Source organism: Calonectris borealis, chromosome 2, assembly GCF_964195595.1.
Source record: "Calonectris borealis chromosome 2, bCalBor7.hap1.2, whole genome shotgun sequence".
In the NCBI taxonomy this organism is placed as follows: domain Eukaryota; kingdom Metazoa; phylum Chordata; class Aves; order Procellariiformes; family Procellariidae; genus Calonectris; species Calonectris borealis.
Genome location: NC_134313.1, coordinates 134211811 through 134217810, shown reverse-complemented (window position 1 = coordinate 134217810; position 6000 = coordinate 134211811). Strand labels below are relative to the sequence as shown.

General features: G+C 38.2%; 1 protein-coding gene across 22 annotated transcripts in view; it reads right to left on the bottom strand.

Annotated features, from left to right (window-relative positions):
• Positions 1-2223: 2223 nt before the first annotated feature.
• The window catches only part of HNRNPA2B1 (heterogeneous nuclear ribonucleoprotein A2/B1), a 17673-nt gene continuing 13896 nt past the window's right edge, over positions 2224-6000 (bottom strand). For all 22 annotated transcript variants that reach the window (XR_012672649.1, XR_012672648.1, XR_012672650.1 and 19 more), the window contains one exon: positions 2224-5708. The gene's annotated coding sequence lies outside the window, so the exon portion shown is untranslated. The remainder of the gene's footprint in view (positions 5709-6000) is intronic.

Genomic DNA, 6000 nt, shown 5'->3' with positions numbered 1-6000 from the left:
TGTGTGCATCCGTTCTTTTATTTATCATTTCGCCACAGCCTCAAATTGATAGGGTAAATTCATAGTGGAAACTTTCATTAGCGAGGCCCTGAAGTTTCTTGCTGTTGGTTAAGCATCAGTGGGAAGTGTATCTATCCTAACTGGTATCCTGGTATTCACAAGGAATTTATTTAATCACTAGTTCATGAACTTCAACCAAAACACGCAGCAGGTAACCAGATACATATGATGAATCGTGAACTTTAGTTCCAGGGGGGGGAAAGTACATGTTTGAGTCAGCATGATTGTCATCTTTTAATTAAATGACATTATAATAAGCATTTTAAAGTCTATGCATGTAGCCTTTGCAGGACCAGGTCTTTAACTCTACTTTATGGCCCGCTTTATGGCCCACGTGCACAAATCCTGGTAGATACTGGATTAGGCCCATAACCGATAAAACCAGAAACCCAAGTATTTGTGTTTTAGGGCCTCACAATACAAATTTCCACAGTCCTACGAGGGAAGGGAGAAAAAAAATTTAAAATGGCTAAACCTTCTGATGCCCACTCCGTCAGTAGCAGTAGAGTGAGCCCTGCAGACTCTTGTAAAGCCAGCAACTAATGAAGTAAAGCATACAGCCAACTGGGTAACAGTTACAAGGTTCATTTTGGCATACGCTGAAAATAAGGAAGCGTGTTGGAACTCTTTCAGAGAGCAATCTTAATAGAAAGCAGCATACTCCAGATGATCCATATAAAGAGAAGACATCAGCCCCAACCCCATTCCATTACCTGTCAATTTGCAGATTGGAAAGTATCATGACCTGCCCTCAGCTAATTCCACTCTCTTTATTGTTCAACAATTGTATTTCTTTTAGAGGTTTATGTATTAATCTCAATTTCCGTGAACTCAACTAGCAACTATAGCCCTACAAAACCTCTCAGATAAATTATTAATTTTGGGTGAACTATGAGTTACAACAGCACTGATGACACAGCGAGCGTTAGGTCTGGCTGTACTACGTCATTTTCTCAAACCTTCAGCTACCTACCCACAGAAAAGACAAAACTGCAGGCAGAATTCAGAACAATGTCCTGGTTTTTCAATTTTAGTAGACTGCCATTAAGTTTAACCTAAAAAATGTTGACACTTTTTGAAGTGTTTTCCCTGTGACTAGCCTATGCTTAAAAACAAAACCCCAAAAAAACCCAAACATTGCTTAGTCTTGGCTACACCTTACATTTTCACATCCTGAAGTTGTGAAAGTTAGGCTAGGCAGATAAGGAAAGAGGAGCTTTTATAGCAAGCTTTCCTCCCAAGACAAAGGGTTCCTGAAGCTACTTTTAATGTGCTTCACACAATGGCCTTAGACTGTATTTCCAACCTATACACAGAAAGGAGACGCTGTACAGGAGTTGAGGAGCTATTCAGGAAAACAGCATTGTTAAAGAAAACTTTTAACTGAAATGGTTGAAGAAGGTGGGAAACCCCCGACTGAAGTCTATCTTGGCTTTCTTACTGATACAGCTTAACTTTCAAGAAACCAAAATCCTAAGTGTACAAACCAGGAACTACGCTGTGTAAGGCGACATGATATCAAACTTGCTCTGGAGCCAGGTACCTAGTGAAAAAGCTATTAGAGCTGCATTCTACCTTACTGAATTCTAACATGGAGAAAAGCATCTCTCTGAAGTAGGAACAATGAAGACATTTTTAAGACTTGTTATACTGCCAGAAAATTGCAAAGCTGAGAATCGTAGATTTAGCTGTTGATACAGCAACAGAAAATGCAAATGCCAACGTGGGAGTTCTCATTAAAATATTGTTCCCATGGTAAAGCTATTAAGTAGTCCATTTGAGCAGTAAACTGCGTCTTTGTTACATTAATAATGAAAAGTAAGGTTATCTGCAAGAGGTTAGAAAAGGTCAGACTGAGTAATTATAGAGAAAAACACTGGGTGGTGGGGAAATGGCAAAGCACACAGGTTACCTTACCCATTATCGCCGGTAGTGACGCACACGGGCGCTACAGAACAGCATTAGCTGGTAGCTGCTCTCAGATCCGTACCTCTTCTGGAGAAGCATCCATTAGAAACGAACCCAAGTTTAGCACCTTATTAGAGGCGGAACACTCGCGTACAGGCACACTGCAAATAAGCCCTCATGAAAGAGACACGGCATGCTGCTGCAACACTACACACACTTCGAACGACCACTAACAGTACTGCACCGAAGTGCAGCTTTAGCGTAATGTTTTGGTTTTATTGAATAGTTTGCTTTTTACAGAAGCGAAATTTTACAAACTAAGACTGTTCCTGCTTAAGAGCTTACAATCTAGTTTTAGATGGGGTAAACCGGAGTAACGAACTTTGAAGAGGAAACAAAGGACAAAGCAACTTCAAGATCAGTTTGTCGGTTTTAACAGCTCAGTATTTATCCCAAAATACACACACTACATTCGTATCTTATGGGAGTCAGAAGTATGGTTCTAGCGAGAATCTTGAGGACAAAGTAGGTAGAGGCCTATAAATGATGCAACAGGACACTCGGCACCAGGTTCTAGTGAAAAACTATTTATTAAATAAACCAAATAGAGATGACACATGTAACCATGTGGTCTTACTACTGTAGTGTACCTCGTAAAAGCACTGCAACTTGATACCTGCTACACAGCTACTAGAACTCCATTAAACGCATCAGCCATTGATTTTCATACAAGAATGCCTAAAAACGGACTGAGAGCAGACCAAGTAAGAGGAAGCGAGGTGTGGGGGGAAAACCATGTGTTGGCAAGAACTTAGTGGGATCAGCAATTTTCTACGACTTGCCCACAAAGTCACCTTGTTCAAACAATGAAGCACCATGGGAGGTCACAGAAGCTAGTTTGTAAACTACACGGTCCCCGGACGCTGTTGACCTAGTACATTCGTAGCAATCTGTCAGGCAAGTCACACAGTCATTTAAAGTTAACACTGTTTACTTTTACTGTTGATAAATAAACCAGTTCTTGCTTACATTAACTGGAATAACTTCTGCTGCTATGCAAATCAACACTAGCTGCAAAGCAAGACCACTGCTGTTAAAAGGGACAGTATGACTTCTGGCAAAACGGATCAGCATTACCCAGGAGCACCCTTCCATGTTACGCTCCCACGCATTCCTACCAGTGTCGCTGTATAAACAAGAAGAGAACCTGGCATCTCCCTTAGGAGAAAAAAAAGGAACAGCACTTGTATGGGATTTCACTTGCATCATGCACTCTGCTTTGAAAACAAATGGAAACACTAAAGCTATAGGGAATGTACTGTTTCAGTATGTTCTCAGCACATCGTCCTCTTTGACAAATGTGGTAAAGTTGCCAAAACAAACTCAGCTGACAGGTCCTTCAAAATTCAGATCTACATTTTTTGGGGTGTGTTTTTTCTTCCCCAGAAGTAGTACGATTTCATTCCCAAGATAGTACGCACATTCATCATAAAACTATAAGAATGCAATCTTCTTCCCCACACGACAAAGTTCAATTCCTGCTAATTTTACAATATTAAGAGCAATTTCTCACATTTTCCTAAACACTTTTCAACAAGTGAAGCGCAAGCAATAGAAGTGAGTAAAATTCAACTTTCATTGTAAATAATACAGAGACTGTAAATAATACAGAGAACTCAAAGTCTGAGCGGCCAAAACCCTAGTATTGACCTCTCTTCACCACCACTTTGTAAGTGCAAGTCGTAGACTGTAGTTTTTTGGGGTTTTGCTCCCATACCAATTACCAACAAGTTATGTTGTTTTTCACATTCTTCCCTCAGTTTGCTGCAGAAAGTGTTTGCTGGGGGCAAGCTGGGCGTAGTACTGACAACCTGATCCTCAGTTCTTAGTGCACTGAAACACACTGACCAGCAATGTTACCCTTATTTTGAAAACAGAAAGTCTGTAGAGTGACATAAAACCAACTTCTTAGAAACTGAAAGAGGAAAAGTATACATTGGCTACAAACTGAGGACCAGTAATTGACCACGCACTTGTTTTTATTCGAAGTGGCTAGCTCTCAGTATCAAGTTCACTCTAAACGGTGACTTCTCTCACTGAATTCATCAGTAAACATTATGATTGTCACTTGCTTTAATTCTTATGAACATACCAAGAAAAGTCATGAAAGTTCAACAGTAAGACAACAGGAAACTTACTCAAATATCCAAGCTTTCAAGACTTTAAATATCCAATAACTTAGTTTTCGCATACTGCTGTCCCCTATACACTCCCTTCTCCCATCACCAGTACATCAAAATTAAAACATCCTCGTTATGGAAAATACAACGTAATTAATTCAAGTAAATTTTAAATCTTGTTGCAAAACTACTGAAAGAGTGTAAATATCTCAAAGAGAAGGAGAGAATAATTACCCCCCTTTTAAGTGTTGTTTTTTTTTTTTAATTTCATATGAATGTGGAGTTGGTAACTGTAAAGAAAAAACTTCCATTAACCAAATCTAAGTTCCAGGAAAGAAGGCAAATTCTGTATCAACTGGTCAACTCATTCTGTTGGAAAGAAGAAAGTAAAGCGGATTTTGTGCATCTTCATTTTCTGCTTCCATTGCAGCCCACTGGTTACCTATACAAGTATTTCCAAGTTCAACTTACGAAACACAGAAAAAAGCATACGTGAATCCTTAAATAATATTTTTGAATTATATGAAGAAGGTTAAAGACATTATGACTCTGCCAAAGCTAAGCATATAAATTTCAAGTTTAGAATAAACCATGTATGTGGGCAACAGGTTAAAACAGTACAGACTGAAGATACCTTCCCCTCAAATACATTCCCAACTGAAGCCTTCCCAAGCTCACACTTGGAGTTTGGTTTGGTTTTAGTTTTTTTGTTTTGGTTTGGTTTTTTTTGTTTTGTTTTGTTTTTTTCCCCCCAGAAGATGCAGCTATCGGTAATACAGTTCTGGTACAGCAGGAACTCTACACTCCATTCAGTCTTTCTCTTGATGCTAAAAGCTCTTTACAGGTGAAAAGGATAAAGCTATTGTCCTATCACATTTTGACAAACTGTCTTAAGTGGTTGGTTTCATTAACAGGAAAGGAGGAGGTATTTTTATAAAGTGATATAAAACACAGCCAAAAAGCTATTTTAAAGCAATTGTGTCCAACAGCAAAAAGATCAGCATTTTTAATTTGCAGCACTGTTTCTCCCAACAGAGAACAGATGCCTACGGTCAGAGACACAAGTTCTGTGAATACACTTGCCAAGTTGACTTTGTTTTAAATCCACCTCAAAATGGAATGTTTCAAATCATGAAAGGGTCTAAAAGCTGCACATAAACATTATTTAATGTTAGACACACACTAAGTTTTATTAAGCATTACACTAGAACTACTTTGGTATAAAAAATACTTTATTTTAAAGCTATGAAAGTTATAAAAATATGTAGTTAAACTTTCTACTCACAGAATGCTTGCTATTTTAACATTAGTGATTTGTTTCTCCTAACGAATCTGAATTTTATTCGAAAGGTTTACAAGACATTATTACTATAATTTAAAAAACCCAGCATTACAGGGAGCTGTACTAATTGTGATGTTTTATCAGTATTCATTTAACCTCTAGATTTTTAATGAAGGCAGCAAAAACAACTATTTTCTGATGATACAGAATTTCTTATTTCTTGAAGCGTTTCTGTGGTTGACCACTTCTTCATTAGTTACCTGCAGCATGGCACCTTCCTGCCAAAGAAAAAAAAAGTGTATCTGAAGATGTTTATCACATATGTCTAAACCAAATTACCAATAGGGGAACTTCAGCCATTTTAAAAAAAAAAAGTATAAGCAGTTCACTGGTGTGTCTAACACAAAAAGGAACAGGACTTTTGTTAGCTGAGTCCACGTTCTTCAGTGGGTAGCCTTTTAAAGGCAATGGAACTTTGAAATTAGGGCATTTTTTGGTTGTCTTTTTTTTTGGTGGGTTTTGTTGATTTTTATTTAAAAACCAAATCTAGTAGAGTATGCCACCCTTACT